The 21,924-nt window shown below is 35.3% G+C and overlaps 1 long non-coding RNA gene across 2 annotated transcripts in view; it reads left to right on the forward strand.

Moving 5' to 3' along the window:
• Positions 1-10,790: 10,790 nt before the first annotated feature.
• The window catches only part of LOC124235665 (uncharacterized), a 77,088-nt gene continuing 65,954 nt past the window's right edge, over positions 10,791-21,924 (forward strand). Inside the window, exons 1-2 of one of the 2 annotated variants that reach the window (XR_006887539.1) lie at positions 10,791-10,920; positions 14,515-14,752. This is a non-coding gene — a long non-coding RNA (uncharacterized LOC124235665). The remainder of the gene's footprint in view (positions 10,921-14,514; positions 14,753-21,924) is intronic. The other variant, XR_006887540.1, reaches the window with a different exon arrangement.

Genomic DNA, 21,924 nt, shown 5'->3' on the forward strand with positions numbered 1-21,924 from the left:
TTTAATACCTCAGACCTTAGTGAACAATAGCCAGAGTAAGGAAAGAAACTTTTACCCAAATTTCAATTAAAACAAGTTGATCTTATTTTTGATCTCTAAAATTGCTTTTAATGTGCCCTACACTAGATCTGAGATTTGCACACTTCCCAGTTAGATCCACTTTAGATGACAGATTGTAAATACTGAAAAGTTAAGATAAATACCCTTTTCTTTAGGTTGCTGATTGTTCTCATAAATTGTTATTCCTTACTTTCTCCAAAGCTCTAGAAAATAATGAGATAAACCTTCATTAAGCCAAGAAACCAAAAGGATTTAACATGCTAAAGAAGCAAGAAGCCAGAACCACATCTGATGAGACTAAAGAGTACTAATAAGACAGAAAAGGTCAGTAAAATTCTTGAGATGAACTTAATCCTGGGATCATTATTGACTTTATAGAACTCAATTATTAAGGAACTTGAGAGAAAGTATCCCTCTTTAAGGATCTCCAGTTAGAACTGAGAATACAGACAAAGAATGCTTAGAAGGTAACTGAGCAGCTAGTCATCAATAAAGTAGATAAAAGGAATAGGATTTAATATGTATTACATATTCTGAATAGAAGAAAATAGCTGGAAAACAAAATAATAACTCACAGAGAGTTCCATTTGAGCATTTTAAGCTGCTTTCTAAATTAATATTATTTCATTCTTACACACTGAAAAATTAAGACAAATATAACAAGCAATTTGCTTCTTGTGCCAGCAAACAGTCTTTCTTTTCTTGACAGATCCATTTCTTTTGCACGCCACTAAATTCACTTATTCCACATTTATTGGCTATATTCTTTCTTAAAGTACTAAGAAAATGAATGACAATTACTCTTAAGTGTTATAGCTTGACATGCAAGTTAATACGTACTTAAAAGTGAACCAAAGACAAAGGGTTAAAGAGGAAATTCCTAAGCAAGTATTAACAATTTAGTGTTAAAATGAAATTCCATTTATAAAGAACTTCTTGCTGCAAGAGCAATGAAATATTTGACTACTGGAAAGATTTTTGATTTTTATTCTTTGTATATTTCAAAGAAAAATAGACTGCTACTTTTCCAAGTTTCAGTATAATTCTGCTGAAGAGCAGAGATTTGGCCCAAATGAGCATGAACTCTTGCCCTTCTTTTTTGTTTGGTGATCCTTGATAAATATGTCACCCAACAGTATTTCCACCTAGGAGATGGAGAATACCTCTATGAGGCAAGGGACTTAAAGCTCCCATGTCAGTATCCTTCTACAACTTCTCCTGGTCTAGAAATAACAAAGAAAATTAGAAACTTCCCTCACTCACATCTGTGCTTTAACGAGTGTCTGATAGCTGAAGAGAGATCTTGAATTAGAACACTTGTATTACAGAAAATGTGTCTACTTAGGGGTCTTGGGGTTCCCAACCAAAAGCTACTCCCTGAGGAGGATGTGCAGATTATAAGGGTTTCCTGCTCTATTTTCTGGCAACACTTGGCTGATTTGCTTGCCTACTTGGGATGGAGTTGCTTCCACTTCTGATGCTCTGAGGGCACTGATGTCTTTGTACTACCATGCTGGGTATACCAGGTGTCCTGCTTACCTGAAGCTACCTGCAAACAGTAGTAGATAAGAGATGGGCTGAAAGGCCCCATCATTATCCATAGTTTCCCAGAAGTTGAAGATCATCTATTACTGTGGCCAATCTGTTTTTCTTTCTGAACAAGTCTATACTGGGTAAGTGTGCCAAGGAATGCCACTCTGGGAGCGTCAAGTTACACTCTGTTGTTTTCTAATTCTTCAGACATTAGCCTTCCAATTACTCCATTGTTCATGACACTTTAATGCCAAGAGTTTTAAACTGGGGGATTTCCACTAGAAACATTTTCATCCTAGAAATTAATTCATAAGAGAAATTTTACTTATTCACGCACATGTAAACCTCTCATTCCCAAAACGATTTGAGACATCTACTTGTGAAAATTTGCCTTGCCAGTAACTTTGTTAGAATTTGTTCTCAGACTAACTTTATAAACAAGAGATAATTGGCCATGACTCTCAAAGTGCTTGGTCTCAAGTTTAGAAGACTCGATTTCAACTAGCCTATACTTAAAAAAGAAAAATCTGGGTTTTGGATACTTGGGGGTGTTTTTTAAAAATACGTTTTTGATCATTTTTGTATGTCTTGAATACCTCATAAATTTCAATAACAATAAAAAGCTATACCTCTCTTACCATATTGGCAAAAATAAAAGACATTAATAATAGACAGTTTTGGCAAGTTTTGGCAAGTATGTGACTAAGCTGGAACACTCATGCACATTTTAATAGGCATATAAATTAACTAAAGCTTTTTGAATAGTAATTTAACAAAATGTTTATAGTCCATGTTTGGAATGTGAAAAATAAAATAATACAGCTTTTGGAAGATAACATGGTCTTCATGACCTTGAGGTAGGGAAGGATTTTTCTTAAAAGAGACACAGAAAGCATTAACCTCAAAAGACAAGAAAAGGAATAAATTGTTCATCAAAAGATACTATTAAGAGAATGAAAAGGGAAGCCAGGTACAGAAGATGATATTGCAACACACATATCTGATGAAGGGCTCACATCTAAAATAGTAAAAGGACTCATCAATTAATTAAAAACTATGACAGATAATCTTGTAAGAGAATGTACAAGACACATAAACAGGCACTTTACAAAAGAGGATGTCCAAATGCCTAGACAACATGATTAGAAAACTACAAATTAGAAATACAATGAGATACCACCACACACTTGTTAGGATGGCAAATATTAAAACAACTGACAATACAAAGTGTTGGTAAGACTATGGAGCAAATGGAACTTTAATACAGTGCTGATGGGAGTGCAAATTGTTTAAAACACTTTAGAAAACACAGCAATTCTACTCAATAAAAATGCAAACATATTTGAACCAAAGATTCATACAAGGATGTTCATAGCATGATTATTTGTAATAGCCATAAAATACCCAATGTCCATCACAGAATGGATAAATAAATTGTAGCATACCAATACAATGAAATGCTCTTTGAAAAAAATTAAAAAGGAAGGAAAAACAAAACTGTTTATACAACTACATGGGTGAATTTCAAAACCATAATGTTGAGTGAAATAAAGTGAAAGAAGCTACGCACAACAGAATACATAAGAATAAATACAAAATATTTTCATTTATATAGAGTTCAGAAACAAGCAAAACTAATTGTCTGTGATATTAATTGTGAGAATGATGTTTATGTTCAGGAAAAGGGGAAGGAACAGTGACTGGGAAGGGCACAAAGCTGAGAGGAGGACTTCTGAAGTCTTCCTGATGTTTTATTTCTTGACCTGGGTAGCAGCTACACAGCTGTGAACATTTTCTGAAAATTCATTAATTTATATATTTGACTTGTGCTGTTTTCTGTGTTTTCATACTTTAATAAGAAGGTAAGTAAAACGGCAGTTGCATGGATTTCCTAAAAGAGATCCTCCCAATATAATTTCATTCATCCAGAGTTGACTCTGAACAGACGCATTTCTTCCCGCTTCACAATGTGCACTGCCACCATCTCTTAATGAGTTTTGGTCATGTCATACGTCCATTATTTAACATTTTCTCTCACTGCCCTTTCTGTATTACTGCATTTCTGTTTTTCCTTGGAGTGGTAGAACATAACCCTGATAACATCCAAGTGTCATTTTGGGTGGGGGTTTTAATCCTAAGGACAGTTTTCTTCTATTTTCAAAAATTACCTCTCTTCCACCACTTGTTTTTGTTCTGTTTATTTGAAAGTGAGAGCTTTCAGATTTTTCTCCCATGTCTCTCGATTTTTCTCCCATATTTTCCAAAGTGTTCGTGATATATTCTGGGACATATCCTTGACTGGCAGGAAATTATCTGATTATTAACTTGTTCTTCTGTTTTGAACTATATTATATGCTTCTGAACATTATGCTAATCTTAGGTTATGTATACTTGATTACAGAAATTGAAATAATTTTCTGATGAATTTATCAATGTCTTTGGGAAATATGGATTTTCATGAAACTTTTAAAATTTTCACTCAAATATATGAGTTAAACATAGTTAATGTCAGAATAGAGGAAAAATAATGAAGACAATGCTCATGGGTGAGTTTGAGAAGGATTTTAAACTCTCCCTCCTCAAGTCTTATATAGTACAGACATAAAGTAATTAAATTGGATTTTTAAAAAGTTAAGATCAAGTTCTGGGTGACATCAGCATCATGGCAAAGTGAGCTTTTCCCTTAAACTCTCCTCCATAAGATACAATGAGAAAGACCTTCATAAACCAACAGAGGACACTCACACAATTCAAAAGACATCTGAGAGACTCATGTAGCCAAACGTCTGAATGGGGAGATGTTGTGTTCAACCCCTCAGAGGAAGTGGAAGGAGGTAAGAGGACCTCCTCTCTCTCCCCCAATGGCAGTGACCTAGGGCATGGGACCATGCATGGTGCTGAGAAGGGAGGGGCGGCTTTCCAGGGGAACACCTTCGCTCTCCATGCTCCCTCACAGCCCATGGGAAAGCCCCACATTGAGGTGGCTAAGCTACTGCAGAGTTGTCTTCATCAAATTAACACATGAGGAGAGCAGATAGGGAGGGCAGAGCGAGAATGACCCCAGGATTGCACAGGCAAAAGAAAGTGCCCCTCTCCCCTCCCAGCACTCTAGTTTAGCTGCTTGGTCAGGGCACCCACACATACGTTAGAAAAGCAGCAGCTGTGAGCCAGGGAGCCAGGGATTGGGGATGGCTCAGGATACAGAGGTCTTGACCCCCACCCAGTGGCAGCAGGTGGAACCTGTGACCAGATACTATCACTATGTGGAGGCACAAATCCATGTCATCAAACAGTATGAAGAAATATATTAATTCTCCAGACTAGAAGGAAAATGGCAGGCACCCAGAAATCAATCCTGAAGTCATGGAAATTTATAATCTAAATGACAGAGAATTCAAAAGAGCTCCCATAAAAAAAAAAAAAAAATCAATGAATTACAAGAAAATACAGAAAGACAGTTCAATGAAATCAGGATCAAAATTAATGAACTGAGGGAATTCTTCACAAAAGAGATTGAAACTATAAAGAAAAGCCAATCAGAAATGTTGGAGATGAAAACACAACACATGAGATAAAGAAAAACATGGACTCCCTGACTAACAGAGCTGATATTATAGAGGAGAGAACTAGCAGTCTGGAGGACAGACATATAGAAATGCTTCAGATCAAGGAGCAGAGAGAATGAAGACTAAAAAGAAATGAAGAAATTCTGTGAGAAATATCCAACTCAACTAGGAAATGCAACATAAGGATTACAGGTCTTCAAGAGGGAGAAGAGAAGGAGAATGGAGCAGAAAGCTTGTTCAAAGAAATAATAGCTGAGAACTTCCCAAACCTGGGGAAGGAGCTGGAAATACAAGTAAAAGAAGCTAATAAAACTCCCAATTACATCAATGCAAAAAGATATTCTCTAAGGTATATAGTAGTAAAGCTGGGAAAGGTCAACAACAAAGAAAAAACATTAAGGGCAGCAATGCAAAATAAAATAACTTACACAAGAACCCCCATCAGGCTCTCAGCTGATTTCTCAGCAGAAACTTTACAGGCTAGGAGAGAGTGGAATGATATAGTCAAAATTCTGGAAGACAACTTTCAGCCAAAAATACTCTGTCTGGCAAAAATATGCTTCAGATACAATGAAGAAACAAAAGTTTTCCAGATAAAGAAAAGCTAAGGGAGTTTATTGTCACAAGACCTCCCCCACCCCCAAGAAATGCTCAAGAAGGCCCTCATGACTGACAAAAAAAAAAAGGGAGTTATAAAGAATTGAGAAAGGAGATAAATAGGTAGACAAAATCAGAAAATTGCAACTGTCTATCAGAACAGTTAGCAAACACCTAATTATAACATTAAAGATAAAGGGAAGGAAAACATGAAAAATAAATATAATCTTGTCATTTTAAACACAACTCACAACACAAGATAGAATAAGTTGTGACCATAATAACTTAGATGGGGAAGAGGTAAGGGGTGGGACCTGCTTAGACTAAGGGAATAAGAGGCTATCAGAAAATGGATTATCTCATCTATGAGATTTTTTAAACTAACCTCATGGTAACCAATAATCAAATAATCAGAACAGAGACACAAATGATAAATAAACTGAAAACTGAGAAAATCATCATAGACAGCTACCAAACTGAATTGGTAGTCCGAAATACACAGGATGGGAAAAAAGGGAAATGCAGAACAACCAGAAAATTAGTGATAAAATGGCACTATGAAGCCCATATATATCAATAGTCACTCTAAATGTAAATGGATTGAATTCTCGAATCAAACGACAGAGTGGTGGGCTGGACTAAAAAACAAGACCCAACAATATGCTGCCTCCAGGAAACACATCTCAGCCTTTGTTTTGTAAAGAAAAAACATAGGCTCAGAGTGAAGGGATGGAAGATGATACTCCAAACTAGTGGCAAACAAAAGAAAGCAGGTGTTGCCATACTTATATCAGACAAAGTAGATTTCAAGATAAAACAGGTAATGAGAGACAAATAGCAGTAGTATATAATGATAAAAGGGACACTCCACCAAGAAGATATAACACTTATAAATATCCATGCACCCAACACAGAAGCACCAAAGTACATAAAGCAACTATTAACAAACCTAAAAGGAGATATTAATAACAAGACGATAATAGTAGGGTACCTTAACACCCCACTTACATCAATGGATAGATCATCCAGAAAGAAAGTCAACAAGGAAATAGTTGATTTAAACAAAAAACTAAACCAGGTGGACTTAATAGATATATATAGAATACTCCACTCCAAAACAGCAGAATACACATTCTTCTCAAATGCACATGGAACATACTCAAGGATAGACCATATGTTTGGAAACAAGGCAAGCCTAAATAAATTTAAGAGGATTGAAATCATATCAAGCTTCTTTCCCAAACATAATGCTGTGGAACTAGAAATCAACTACAAGAAAAAAGCTGGGAAACAAATATGTGGAGACTAAACAACATACTGCTGAACAACAAAATGATCACTGAAGAAATTAAAGGAAAAATATCTGAAGACAAATGAAAATGAAAATATACCATACCAACTCATATAGAATGCAGCAAAATTGGTCCTAAGAGGAAAATTCATAGCCATACAGGCCCACCTTAACTAATAAAAATAATCTCAGATAAGCAACCTTAAGCTACACCTAACAGAATTAGAAAAAGAACAGCCAAGGCCCAAAGTCAGCAGAAGGAGGGAAATAATAAAAATTAGAGCAGAAATAAATGAAATTGGGAGGAAAAAAAAAAAAAACAGTAGAAAGGATGAATGAAATGAAGAGCTGGTTCTTTGAGAAGATAAACAAAATTGACAAACCCTTAGCCAGACTCACCAAGAAAAAAAGAGAGAAGCCTCAAATAAATAAAATTATAAATGAAAGAGGAGAAATTACAATGGACACCACAGAAATAAAATGGATTATAAGAGAATACTATGAAGAACTACATGTCAACAAATTGGACAATCTAGAAGAAATGGATAAATTCCTAGATTCATACAACCTCCCAAAACTGAATCAAGAGGAAATGGAGACTCTGAATAGGCCAATGACAAGTAAAGAGATTGAAACAGTAATCAAAAGCCTCCCAAAAAATAAAAGTCCAGGACCAGATGCCTTCTCTGGATAATTTTGACAAATATCCAAAGAAGATTTAGTACCTATCCTTCTCAAACTATTCCAAAAACTTGAAGAAGATGGCACACTTCCTAACACATTTTACAAGGCCAACATCACCCTGATTCCAAAGCCAGAGAAGGATAACGCAAAGAAGGAAAATTACAGTCCAACATTGCTGATGAATGCAGATGCAAAAATCCTCAACAAAATACTAGTGAATTGAATACAGCAATACATTAAAAAGATCATACACCATGATCAAGTGGGATTTATAACAGGGACATAGGGATGGTTCAACATCTGCAAATCAATCAAAATGAGGAATAAAAGCCACATGATCATCTCAATAGATGCAGAGAAAGCATTTGACAAGCTCCAACATCCATTTATGATAAAAACTCTCAATAAAATGGGTAGAGATGTAAAGTACCTCAACATAATAAAGGCCATATATGACAAACCCACAGTTACCATCACACTCAACAGGGAAAAACTGAACACCATGCCTCTGAGAACAGGAACAAGATACAGGTGCCCACTCTCACCACTCTTATTCAACATAGTATTGGAGGTTTTGGCCAGAGCAATTAGGCAAGAAAAAGAAATAAAAGGAATCCAAATAGGCAATGAAGAAGTAAAACTTTCATTGTTTGCAGATGACATGATTTTATATACAGAAAACCCTAAAGAATCCATTGGAAAACTATTAGAAATAATCAACAACTAGAGAGAAGTTACAGGATACAAAATCAACTTAAAAAAAATCAGTTGCACTTCTATACTCTCATAACGAACTAACAGAAAGAGAACACAAGGATACAATCACATTTACAATCACAACAAAATAATAAAATATCTAGGAATAAATTTAACCAAGAAGGTGAAATAAAGAAGTAAAGCATTGGTTAAATAAAGAAGCACAATGAAGACTTTAAGACATTATTGAAAGAAATTGATGATGACATAAAGAAATGGAAAAATATTCCATTCACATGGTTTTGTAAATATATTTAAAATGTTCATACTACCTAAAGCAATCTACAGATTCAATGCAATCCCAATCAGAACCCCAATGACATTCTTCATGGAAACAGAATAAAGAATCGTAAAATTCATATTGGGCAACAAAAGATGCCAAATAGCTAAAGCAATCCTGAGAAAAAAGAAGAAAGCTGGAGGCATCACAATCCCTGACTTCAAAATATACTACAAAGCCATAGTAATCAAAACAGCATGGTACTGGTACAAAAAAAGACACACAGATCAATGGAACAGAATTGAAAGCCCAAAAATAAAACCACACATATATGGACAGCTAATCTTCAACAAAGGAGCTAAGAACATATAATGGAGAAAGGAAAGTCTCTTCAATAAATGGTGTTGGGAAAACCAGGCAGCCACATGCAAAAGAATGAAAGTAGACCATTATCTTTCACCATACACAAAAATTAACTCAAAATGGATCAAAGACTTGAAGGTAAGACCTAAAACCATGAAACTCCTAGAAGAAAATATAAGCAGTGCATGCTTTGACATCCGTTTTAGAAGGATCTTACTGAATACTGTGTCTATTCAGGCAACGGAAACAAAAGAAAAAATAAACAAGTGGGACTTCATCAGACTAACGAGCTTCTGTAAGGCAAAGGACACCAGGAACAAAAGGAAAAGACAACCCACAAACTTGGAGAAAGTATTTGCAAATCATATATCTGACAAGGGGTTAATCTCCAAAATATATAAAGACACACAATTCAACAACAAAAAAATAAACAACCCTATCAAAAAAGGGGCAGAGGATATGAACAGACATTTTTCCAAAGAAGATATACAGATGGCCAACAGGCACATGAAAAGATGTTCAACGTTTGTAATCATTAGGAAAATGCAAACCAACACTACAATGAGATACCACCTTACACCAGTTAGGATGGCTATAATTACCAAAACAAAAATTAGCAAATGTTAGAGAGGATGTGGAGAAAAGGGAACCCTCATTCATTGCTGGTGAGAATTCAAACTGGTGCAGCCACTATAGAAAACAGTATGGAGATTTCTCAAAAAATTGAAAATAGAAATACCATAGAACCCCGCTATCCCATTACTGGGTATTTATCCAAAGAACTTGAGATCAACAATTCAAAGAAACTTATGGACCCCTATGTTCATTGCAGCACTATTCACTATACCCAAGATGTGGAAGCAACCCAAGTACCCATTGATTGATGATTTGATAAAGAAGATGTTGCACATATATATACACACACAATGGAATACTACTTAGCCATAAAAAAGACAAAATCATCCCATTCGCAACAAAATGGATGGACCTTGAGGGTATTATGTTAAGAGAAATAAGCCAGAGAAAGACAAACCTAGCATGATTTTACTCACATGTGGAAGACAAACTAACACACGGACAAAGAGAACAGTTTAGTGGTTACCAGAGGAGAAGGGGATTGGAGGGTGGGCACAAGGAGTCAAAGGGCACGTTTATACGGTGACTGACAAACAATAGTGTACAACTGAAATTTCACAAAGTTATAAACTATTATGACCTGAATAAAAAAACTTTTAAAAACGTTCAGGTCAAGTTCTGAATACGGCATTTAAAACCATTCTATTTAAGGATGATGTTATCAAGGTATAACATGTTTAGACATGTCATTTCCCAATAGATGCCTTTAAATCAGCTTCCTTACAGAGAATCTTGGTTTTATATCTGGCTTTAAACATTTTTTGGTTTTGTTTCAATGAACATATTTGTGGGACAACAGCCAAGAAAATGTGCCAATGGGGAAGGAGGGAGAAAACATTTTGTTTCCTTTTTTTCTTGGGATATTTTTGTTTACAGAGTGAACATGGGCTGCCATCAAACTTCCAAATCTGAACAGTGGAGGTGACTTTGTCAGCATCGCTTTGTTCTTAAAGTCAGTAGCTTTCCAAAACAGTGCCGGTGCCAACTGACCTCTTTAGTCACTGCCATATTTAGACACTTTAACAAAAGCCTATTGTTCACTGTAAGTGGTGTTATTTCATTTTTATGTATCGTTTAACCAAACAATTTGAATTTATTTATAAGTAAGGATTAATGATCTAAAGTTATTCTACTATCGAATTGCTTTAACAACACTGAGAAATTATTTTCACCGTCACTAATGAAAATCGAAATGCAGCACCAGAATCCATCCAGTAAGTATTTGCTTTGGTTCAGCACTGAGAAACCATTGCTATTAGAATTCCATTGGAAGTAGTTTATTTTATAACATATGACAAATTTCTCTCTTAAAATTTCATAGCTAAGGAGCTTGAGAAAAATACCTAAATTTTTACTTAATCCTTCAGTGACAGACTTATAACATAGGTGTATCACTGACCTATGGAGAGATTGTATAGGATAGAGGTTAAAAGCAGAAGCCTAAGAGCCAGTGTGCTTATGTGTATCCCACCAACTGACCACCTGTGTAAACTTGGCCTAGTTAACTTCTAGGTACCCCAGTTTCACCATCTGTAAAATGGGGATGACAATAGTATCTAACTCATAGGGTGGTTGTGAGGATAAATGAGTTAATACAGTGTCTGGCATATAATAAATAGTAAATGAAATTTAGCTAATCCCTCACTCTTCATAGTGAGGAGACAATAGAGAATGTCTGACAATGCTAAATCGGTAGAGGTATGTGTATTGTAAAAAGTTATTTTATCTTCCGAAAGATCTATAAATAGCAATTGCTAACTGTAGGAATAAGGGGAATTGGAGGGAAAGATAAATCTCTAATTTTCCTTAAACCTAACAGAAGTAGGATGAAGAATATAATAAAGATAAGTGTACACATTAGTTAAATACAAATCGCTCCTTCCTCTCACTGTGACTTCTAATTTTGTTACTTCTGTTCATCTCACTGCTGTCTAGCAGTTCCCTTTACAACTTCAAACATTTCCTATGTCCTCTCTAGCAAGGACTGAACATATACACACAATCACATGAAGCTGAGGAACCTGTAAAGCCCCAAAGAGAAATAAGGGCACCAAATACAACAAACTCCTATACTTTTCTATCTCTTTGTGATTTTGCACTGGGCTGTGTAAAAATTCCTCAGCTTAACCTTCTAGCTCCCTAAGCTGATGTTTAGACCTGTTCTTTCTTCTATTCACCTCAACACTAAGATCTTATTTTATTTTATCTTGGAATTGATTCACTATTCTAGCAGCCCTTTTTATTGTTAGCTATATCTTCCCTAATTCATCAGATACTGATGATAATAATTAGTTTTTTTCTGCTTCTTACATTAACTCATATTCCCAAAAGGTTAAATTATTTTTGTGTGTTGAATGTGATGTCTATCTTCTGAGCCAGTGTTGGTTTTCCTCTAATTTTGGTGATTCTTGGTTATCAGTTTATGTTTATGGATAAGCTTCTAGATTTCTGGTTATTGCTAGCTGCAATATATGGCCACAGTCTCGGTGACAATGTTTTCTTTCCTGGTTCTGAGTACAGGCTCTGATTATAGGAGCTCCAGCCATGTCCCCAGGCCAGTTCATGCAGGCCACTTGTCTTTTGGATGCAATTGCTCCTTCTCCTGTGAGGTCACCTCAGCCGACATCTCTGGCACCAAATCCCCCTCTAAGAATCTCCCCGTTAGAGTCAGATTCACATACTTGTGCCTTTGGCCTGGGTTAGGTGGCAGATTAGGCTGCTGTGAGAACAAGGTGCTGATAGAATTGTTCTACTACCTGTAATTAAATAACTGGCCACACAGACAGAGCCTGTCCTTCCCAGTTTACTACTGCCTCTAATCTTTGGTTTACAAATGTCTTGCTATGTGCTTTACATGTTAAATAAAGCAATTCGATAAAGAAACAATTTTAAAAACCTTTAATATGAGGTATATACCTTGTTCATGTCTCAGTATTGCAGAAATCTCAATTCTTCCCTAATTTGTTTACATATTTAATGTACTCCTGATCTAAATTCTAGTACTATTTTTGGTTGAAAATGACACACTGATTCTACCATTTTCATAGAAATGCATAGGGCTAAGAAGAGCCGAATAATTTTGAAAAAAAAAGTTGGAGGATTTATTCCACTGAATATCAAAATACACTTAAAAGCTACTATAACTCAGATAGTGTGGTACTAGAACAAAGAAAGACAAATCAACCAACAGAACATAATAAAGAATTTGGAAACAGGGACACAGTTATATAAATACTTAATTTATGAGAAAGATAATGCTACAGAGCACTGGAGAAAGAATTGTCCTTTCAAGCAGTGGTGATGGTTCAATTGTATATCCTTATGGAAAACAAAATCTGAACCACACCTCACTCCATACACAAAAATCAGTTCTCGGGGGATTGTAGATCTAAATGTGAAAGGTAAACAATAAATCTTCTAGAAGATAACATAACATTTCTTCATGGCCTTGGGCTTGGAAATGGTCTCTTAAATAGGACATTGAAAGCATTAAATATAAAGGAAAAAGTGAAAAATTCCACTACACTAATTAACAAATTCTGTTCAAAAGATACCATTAAGAGAATGAAAAGGCAAGCTACGGAATGGGAAAAAGATATCTGCAATAGACATATTTGACAAAGGTCACATATATAGAATACATAAAGAACTCTTACAAATCAATAAAAAGAACAGATAGCCCAAATACAAAAATAGACATGACATTTAAACAGGCATTTCATAAAAGAGAAGATCAAAATGGCCAGTAAATACATAAAAAGGGATTCAATCTCATTAGTAACTAGAGAAATGCAAATTAAAACAACGAGACACCACAATATATCCACCAGAATAGACAAAACTGAAAAGACCAAAAATATCAAGTGTTGGCAAGATGTGGAGCAAAAATAATATACTGCTTGTGGAAGTGGAATTTGACACTACTACTTTAGAGAACTGTCAGTATCATCTAAGATTGAACATGTGTAAACTTTCACTACCCCTCATCTTTACCTTTTTATTGTGTACCACTGAATTTTTTCATATCTATGCATAAAAATGTGATAAAACATTATGTTTTAGGCATGTAATTCAGCTATTTAATAGCTTAAAAATTTTATCCTTATTCTTGAAAACAGGCACTATAAAAATTGATTTCTTTTTATCAAATACAAAATATGATTACCTGTTGAAGCCAACTGGCCTTTGAAAATTATATATATGGAAATACTAAATTACATACATAATTTCCAAATCATGTTTGACTTTTAATTGCCTTTAAAATTTGCAAGATGATCTTATAAGTGAAGAAACGTCTGTGTTTTATGTAGTATTCAATAATTTTGAGTACCTTCAGCGTGTCCAAATCTTTACCACTCCCTCCCCACTCCACCCCACCCTACCAAGGACCTACATTCTAGCTGAAGAACACAGAGAATAAACAAACTGAAAGAGGTAAAATATATCCCATGTTAGATAGAGATGAGAGTTAATGAGACAGTTTAGACAAGAAACAGTAGAGGAAGTATTAGAGTGGGTGTGTGGCATTCATAGATAGAATGGCCAAGGCAGGTCTCTCTGAGAAGGTGACATGCCCCCATGGGCTTGAAGAAGTGAGCCATGCCAATATCTGGGAGAGGAACGTTCCTGGCAGGCTAAATTGCAAGTGCAAAGGCCCTATAAAATGTCTTAAATTTCATATAAGGAAGCTGTCTTGATCATTCACTCCTGTCTTTTGGAACTTATATTGGTTACACATTTGCTTTGTACTATAATTCAAGATGCTGTAAGTTTTTGAAGCATTATACATTTTAGTTCTTGCTTTGCAGTCATAACCAGCACTTGTGAAAGCATTCTAAAATTGACTTTCTGAAATCAAATATAATCTTACTACCCAAAAAGACCTGATTAAACTCTCCGGAGAGGGTTTTTTAAACAGCGTGGAGAGTCATTGACCTGAAAACCAGGAGACGTGGTCTCTCGTTCCATCTCTGCTGCTAACTTGCTGTGAGACTTTGATCTCTAACTTCTTCAGCCCTCAGTTTCCTCATCTATGAAATGAGACAGGTGAGTTGATTCAGGGATCTTAAATCCATATTTTGTTTGGTGAATAGAGTATTTTGAATAACTTTAGATTGAGCTCTCTGGTTTAACTCTCTGCTTTGCCACAGTAAACATCAAAACTGACCATCTGACACCCGGACCACTTCAGTCCTTAGTTATCTGCCTGACTCCTGACCAAATGATTCTTACAGGCCTTCCCAGCTACAAAAGTGTGATGCTATGACTGTACCTTGTTGATTTAAACTCTCCTAAGATACTGCTCTGGTTAGTTCACGCATCTTCACTGTAACATGAACCATCAAAACCTCCATGCACTGGGATAAAGTTAGGGAAATGTATGTGCGAAAAATGATAATGAGCTCCTTATTTCCTCGTTGTGAAAAGGTAGAGGATGTCATATCTTGGTAGAAACATATCTGGGACAGTTTGCAAGTAGCTGCCTTGTATGTAGCTAAGGTAGGTAAGGTGGCTGGGAGAGTCATCATGGAATAAAAGTGCAATTCCTTGAACAGTCTACAAAGCTTAGTTTTCCTGCAAAAAAATTCCATCTTAATCCTTTAATGCAAATTGAATATACTGTTGCCAGTAGATTGTAAGCTCATTGAGGGCAGCACCTATTCCTTAGTTGTTTTTGTATCTCAATGGCATAACATAGTACCACAAACAATCCACACTCAATACATACTTGTAGGTTGACTTAACGTTAATAATTTTCTGCCTTCTTTTTATGCCACTATTTTCTGGCCCCCTGTGGCATTATAGTCTCCCTTGCTTCTAGGCCTCAAAATGCTATTTGTTGCCTCAGACAGGGAGCATTTTCCTCCTTCTTTCTCCTGTCTTTACCTGGTACTTCCCTAGACACACAGAATCCAAAAATAGATATGAGGTTAAGTGCATTCCTCTCTCTGTCTCTCACATATATTTTGCATAATTATGGGTATTATCCCCACTAGACTTTAAATCCTGTGAGTGCAGAAAATAAGGCTATTTCGTTCTCTTTAGTAAACCCACCATCTAGCACAGTACTTGGCACAGAATAGGTACTAAAATGATGTTTGCTGAATGAATGTCATGGAAAGAAGGAATTCTAGGCTGCGGCTGGCCAAAAGAAGAAAAGGTGATAAAAGAAAAAAGTCATAAGAGGAGACAAAGACTTAAATTTATTTATCAAGAAAAATAAATCAAAGTTAAATCCTAAAAAAGCATTTGAAACTAGTGCTACAAAATGATTGCTAAAAAAATTAAACTGAAAAATCCTCACAGACCACAATCCTTAATATTGAGACTTTTTTCTAAGAATTGTTTCGAATAGGTAGGAATACAATGCCATTAGTTCAGGCAAAGATCCCTCCTTAGGGGTCAGTGAAAGATACTAGAAAGTATAAATTAATGGTTATTGAGGAGCACTAAAGCATGGCAAACTATAGTATCAGATGATTACAATGTATATCAGCTATTATTTACATTCAGAATGCATTGATTTCTAAGATCATAATACACCAATGCTATCATCTGGTAATATTTATTATTTTATAAAATATAGTGAAATAGAGTTGTGAAGGATGGGAGGAGTGTCAGCTTTCAAGAAATTAATAAGAGACATATGTATTCTCAGTAAACTGTTTAAGAGGCAACTCAGTCTTAATTTTAATATTACTTAAGCTGGGTTGTGAAATTCTAAATTCCTAAATTTAGATTTCTAAGTTCCTCTGGTAAAATTCATCTTCTTTGGGGGTTATTAAATCAATTAACCTTGGAAAGGGAAGGTTAAAAGGACTTCTGTCGGCTCCGTTCTCACAGCGTGAGAGGGAACAGGCAGGAGCCTGACTGAGCTGCTGGGAGGGCTCAAGGAAAGGCTTACGTGAGCAGATGGTCAGCTCTGTTCTTGCGAAAATCTGGCAGAGAAAGACACTGTGGTTTCTTCAGATGACAGCATCATAATTCATTGAGCTCTCCCCTACCTTTTCACAAAAAGGCCAAAACCCCACAGGAAATGTGAGCACTGACATTTTCTACCCAGGATCAAAAACTGACTATTTTGCCAGAAATTGAAAATAATATAGCTAAAACAGTAAATACACAGTAATGTGTTGAAAGAAATAGACTGCTGGACTAGCCAGTGACACAATCCATCATTTCTATTTTAACTTCTGATGGATAGAAAGGTAAAAAAATAATAAATAAATAAATGAATAAATATGTTTAGATTGGCCGACTTCCATGCAAATGTAATGAAAACCAAATAAATGTTAAAGAATCCCTTTGCATTAATTTACAGATTATGCCCCAAAGATTTACGCTAAACACTGTGCCTTTAATGGCAAATTTGATTATACATTTCTAGCTGATTTCCAGGCAGTTAAAAGCTAGCTTAAGGGCCATCTAGAAGGCATGATTTCTTTTCTTTCCACAAAATGCTAAAGCTTCTTTATCATTCTGTATTCAGCCATGAACTCAGCTGCACAAGCCAAACGTAAAGATTTTATGGGGCAATCTATCATGTGAATTCGTGAACAAGAATACAGGCCTACTCATGCAGACACTAAGGGTGATTTCCATTTTTATGAATGAAAAAGAACCCTGCATAAACATTCTTTACTTAAAGTTTTAAATGAAGAAAGATGCAAACCAAAATGGGAGCATTTTGTTTTATATGTCAATATCTCGTGAGAGGAGCAAAGTAAGGGATCTGGTTCACATGATTCCCAAGACAGCAGTATCTCCTTTGCATTAAGTACATAAATGAGATTTATGGCCACTGACCTAATCTTAGATGCCAAAATGTACAGCAGGAACAGCTTTCTGAAAAACTTAATTTAAAATTATGGTGTTAACAAAAGCACTTTAGGAAGCTGACAACACAGCCAGCATACATACATCCGTGCATCTAGGAGACCTGACTACAGAAAAGAGCCACGGTTATTTGCATAAAGTTTTAGAATACATTTCAGAGATAATTCAAATCCACAGGTTTTACTTTTTCTCCCTACTACCTTGATCTTGATGAATTTTCAAATAAATGCATACTATCAGTTGATTCTTATCACTGAAGGTCATTTAATACCAGATATTCATAGATTCAGGTTTGAGGAGGCTTAGAATAAAAAAAAATAAATAAAACTGTTAATTCCTTTCCTGAATTTTAAAATCCGTTTCCTTGCTCACTGAGTACTAACTAAATTAGCACCTTGGAGAGAAGAAAAGGCTTGAGCAGCTGCCCTTATAACACTTTCTTCACTGAATGAGAGAAGGGGGCTGTGATGCCGCTGATCCACTGGTAACCACTTGGAGATTTTCCTGAACACGATGATTTTTGACCTGAAAGAGAAACTCAAAAAAAAAAAAAAAAAAACAAAGAAGAAGAAAACAGTAAGTGGAACATATGACAGATATCAAATCAACACTTTCCTAATGTAGCCCCGTAAAATAGAATTCCTGGGAAAAATAATATCCTGAAAATAAAATGTCAAGTTAAAGAAAACATTCCTTCTCTTATCATTGGGTTTTAACAACTGAACTGTGCATAGTTAGAGGGGGTAAGCACAAAGTAACAAATGTTTTTCAAATGATTTCAAAAGGTTTTACTTTTAAATATAGATTTGGAGCACTGAAATGTACATTTCAGGTATGTGTAAACATCTCATCTCCTTGAAAGAGATAAATCATGCTACTATGTAACGAGTACATAGGGCTAAAAAGATTTCTAAAGAGTACCATTGAAAATTTGAAATTAAAATGCAGGATTCAAAAGAACACTGGGTTCAGTAAGTTATCTGAAAATTCAATTCTAAATTCCTGCCTTAGTTTAGGTTGTCTCAAAAGAGAGTCTAAAATAAGAACTTGGACGTAGGTGGTTTCCTTGGAAGGTAAACCCCAGGAAGTAGAGCGAGGAGGCTTAGGGAGTGAGACGGGAAGGAAAAGCCAATCATGCTATTGAGTTGGTTAACGATTTGGGCAACCAAGGATCAATTCTACTGGGGATTCTCTGAGGAACTCTGTAGAATGTGCCTCAGAATTGCTCATCTGAAGGATGTCAGGCTGGTGCATTTATTCAGAATATCCTGTCTCCCATTAGTTGAGGGTTGCTGCAGGTGGCAGTAACTCCCTCACTCTTCCAGGCTTTCCTGGCACAAGGGCTGAGTAACCTCCCCCAGCTTCAGAGAAAGCCCTGAGGCGGAAGAATGGAGACATGCACAGCCCAAGCTTATGGAAAAAAATTGTCAGTGTGCCCAGAACCGTTTGGCACTTCTGTAGCCGGGATCAGAGTTGGGACGACAGCATGTGACAAGGGCACCAAAAACCTGTGCCTCAGATGCCAGGTCACCTACAAAGCTATCACTACATTAGTTTGAATCAGCTCACAGGCTGGAGAGTAGTAAGACTCTTCATAAATCTAAAGTTTTTGCATTCTAAAATACATTGCTATTCCTAAATTTTAAAAGAATCTGAAAACAATCCAATTTATAAAAATAATTTGTGTCCAGATAACCAATCCAATTTCCTTTCCCATTAACATTTTTTTTGGTGTGTGAATGTGTGTGTACTTTCAGAAGAAATTGATGTTTAAACTAGGGAAAAGGATAAATTTGAAGTATAAAGAAAAAGAGAAGGAGCCAAAGATGCTAAAAGAGAGGAAAAAGAAATTATCACTTAAATAGGTATTTATGGTAACTAATTTTCACATTGTGCCTGCACTACAAAGTTATTTAAATGGAAAATAATGTAATTTGATCAGTTTTATTATTTTTTATCTCAATAAAGAACGATCTGGTTTCTATTAATTTCACATTTTTCAACTGGTTGTTTTGGCATCATGAACAAACACATTGCCTTAATTGTACTTTTTAAAAGGCCATATATCTTAGTGGTTAAAATTGCTCAGGCCTTGGGGTCAGATGCCTATGTTTGAATTCCCACTCTATAACTTACCAGTTGTGCAAAATGGTGACGGTGACAGTACTTAGAAATATATTCCGCAATTGATAGTTTAGGATTAAATTACATAATACATATGAAGCCACTTCATAATAACTGCTCGGTAACATTAGCAATTATTATTATTATTGTTAATATTCTGCAAAAACTAGGAAGTAAAAAGTAATACCGACAAGTCTGTAATTATGTGCGCATTCATATACAATTACACTGCAAAGCAATGAAGGAGAAAAACAGAACTCAACTGATTAAAATATAAACTCACTTTTTTGTAGAAGGGGAGTCAATGATTTCCAGATGGGAGGCAGAGTTTCATTTTGGTCTTCCTCCTCCATTAGAACAAGGATGTCATCCCCAGTACAGTTCACCTCACATGAGCAGTTACTTATAAACAACTTGTCTGAGGTTGCCAAATGCTAAGAAAAAAGACTAGTGAGCAGAATAAGAAACGAATCAGGAAGCTAAAAAAGAGCGGAAATTGAATAGGTAAGTGCAATTTACATTACTCAAGATAAAACTAAAAGGAAAAGCAAGTTTATCCATTAATAGGAAAATGCAGTATCTGAATACGGCAAACAAGGTGATGTTGGTGACACAATGTGGTCAATGACCAATGTAGAATAACAGAAGCCCTACTACAGTCACACAAATACTTGGTGTATTGCAATTGTACAAAGGAGCAAAAGCATCACACTACAACAGCATAGAGTTAGGCTGTGAATTGCTCAAAGAAAAGGGGAAAATATCTTACAGCTATTAAAGGCAGAAGAGACAAAGTAAAAAAGCATCACTTAAAAAATTTAAAAATTCCAATAGGAAAAAAGGCTGATCATGCAGTGGCAGGCCAGCGTTAGGAAGTCATATATTAGCACCATTAATAAATGAGTTTGATTAAATAAATTAATTAATACATAAACTAATACCATCGTCTAAAGTAGGACAAAGTAATAGAAACGAACAAACTTAAAGCACTGGGCATACTTGTAAGAAACTAAATTTATGTTCAGTCTGGGTTAAATTTGTCACTGCATATTGATACAATGGATCTACATTACTGTAAATGGCACCAAATAGGCAGTAGATGTCCATTTTTAATTCTTCAAAGTCCTCTAATTTTGAATTTAAAAGTGGAATAGAGAAGAATATTTATTTGAGATTCTGTAATTTCAGCTCTAAAAAAACTTCATTTTTTCAAAGATGAATACTATCTAAGGTTACCTTAAAGAACAACTTTCATCAACTAATCCTAACAGACTATTGAATTCCTAATAAAGTTTGGTTTAAAATAGGTAGATACGCACAAAATATACCTTGAAGGTAAATTTGTATATCACAATAGAAAATAAAGTACATTTTTTCTCCCAGTTTTTCAAAGTGGTTTCAAAGTGGCTTTTCAAATTGGGTTTTCATATCAAAACATAGTGTTCACATTATATGGGTTTTCATAATATAAACCTGAGAAAAAATATTGAACTTTTTCCTTTGAAACTAACCAACAAATTTTGGAAGAGTCAAAGATGATTAATTCATGCCCATCAGATCTGTTTTTCTCAATTAATGTTGAATGGAGTTTTAGTAATTCATGAGTTACCTGATTTCCTTCCTTCATATACAGTCAAATGAGAACACGACTCAGTCTAGTATTCCTGCTACTTGGCTTTACCATTTATCAGCTCAAGCCTAATCTTTCTCATCTATACTTTCACCCACTTCTCCTTATCCTCACAGTGATTAAGTTGAAGGAAATCTCAGATATCATAGCATTTCATCTGTATATATTTCAGTAAGTGAAGGTAGAGAACTCCTCGAAAACATATATATATATAACCACAATATAATGACAACATGTAAAAAAATAGTAATTCCTTGATATCTCAACTATCTTGTCAGTGTTGACATCAAAATTTGATGAAATACAGCAAAATGTAGGCTATCTTAGCAAATAATATAATACATGGCCAAAGCAAAACCCACACCTAATCTGTATGTGCTTTGATTTTTAAAATATATTTGGTAATTAATTGAATGTTGTTTTCATATGAATCATTATCAGGTAAAGTTCTTAAATATGCAATATTATTTAATTTAAAAATCTCCATTAAGCAATACAGAAGGATTTTGACTTTACAATTCAGCACTTCCCAGTGAATTACCTCCAATGTGTTCACTTTTTTCTGTCAATGATCTTCCTAACTTATATTTACACGTGAACACAAACTAAAAATGATGATGCTATTTCT

This window comes from Equus quagga, chromosome 2 (genome assembly GCF_021613505.1).
Source record: "Equus quagga isolate Etosha38 chromosome 2, UCLA_HA_Equagga_1.0, whole genome shotgun sequence".
Taxonomy (NCBI): Eukaryota; Metazoa; Chordata; class Mammalia; order Perissodactyla; family Equidae; genus Equus; species Equus quagga.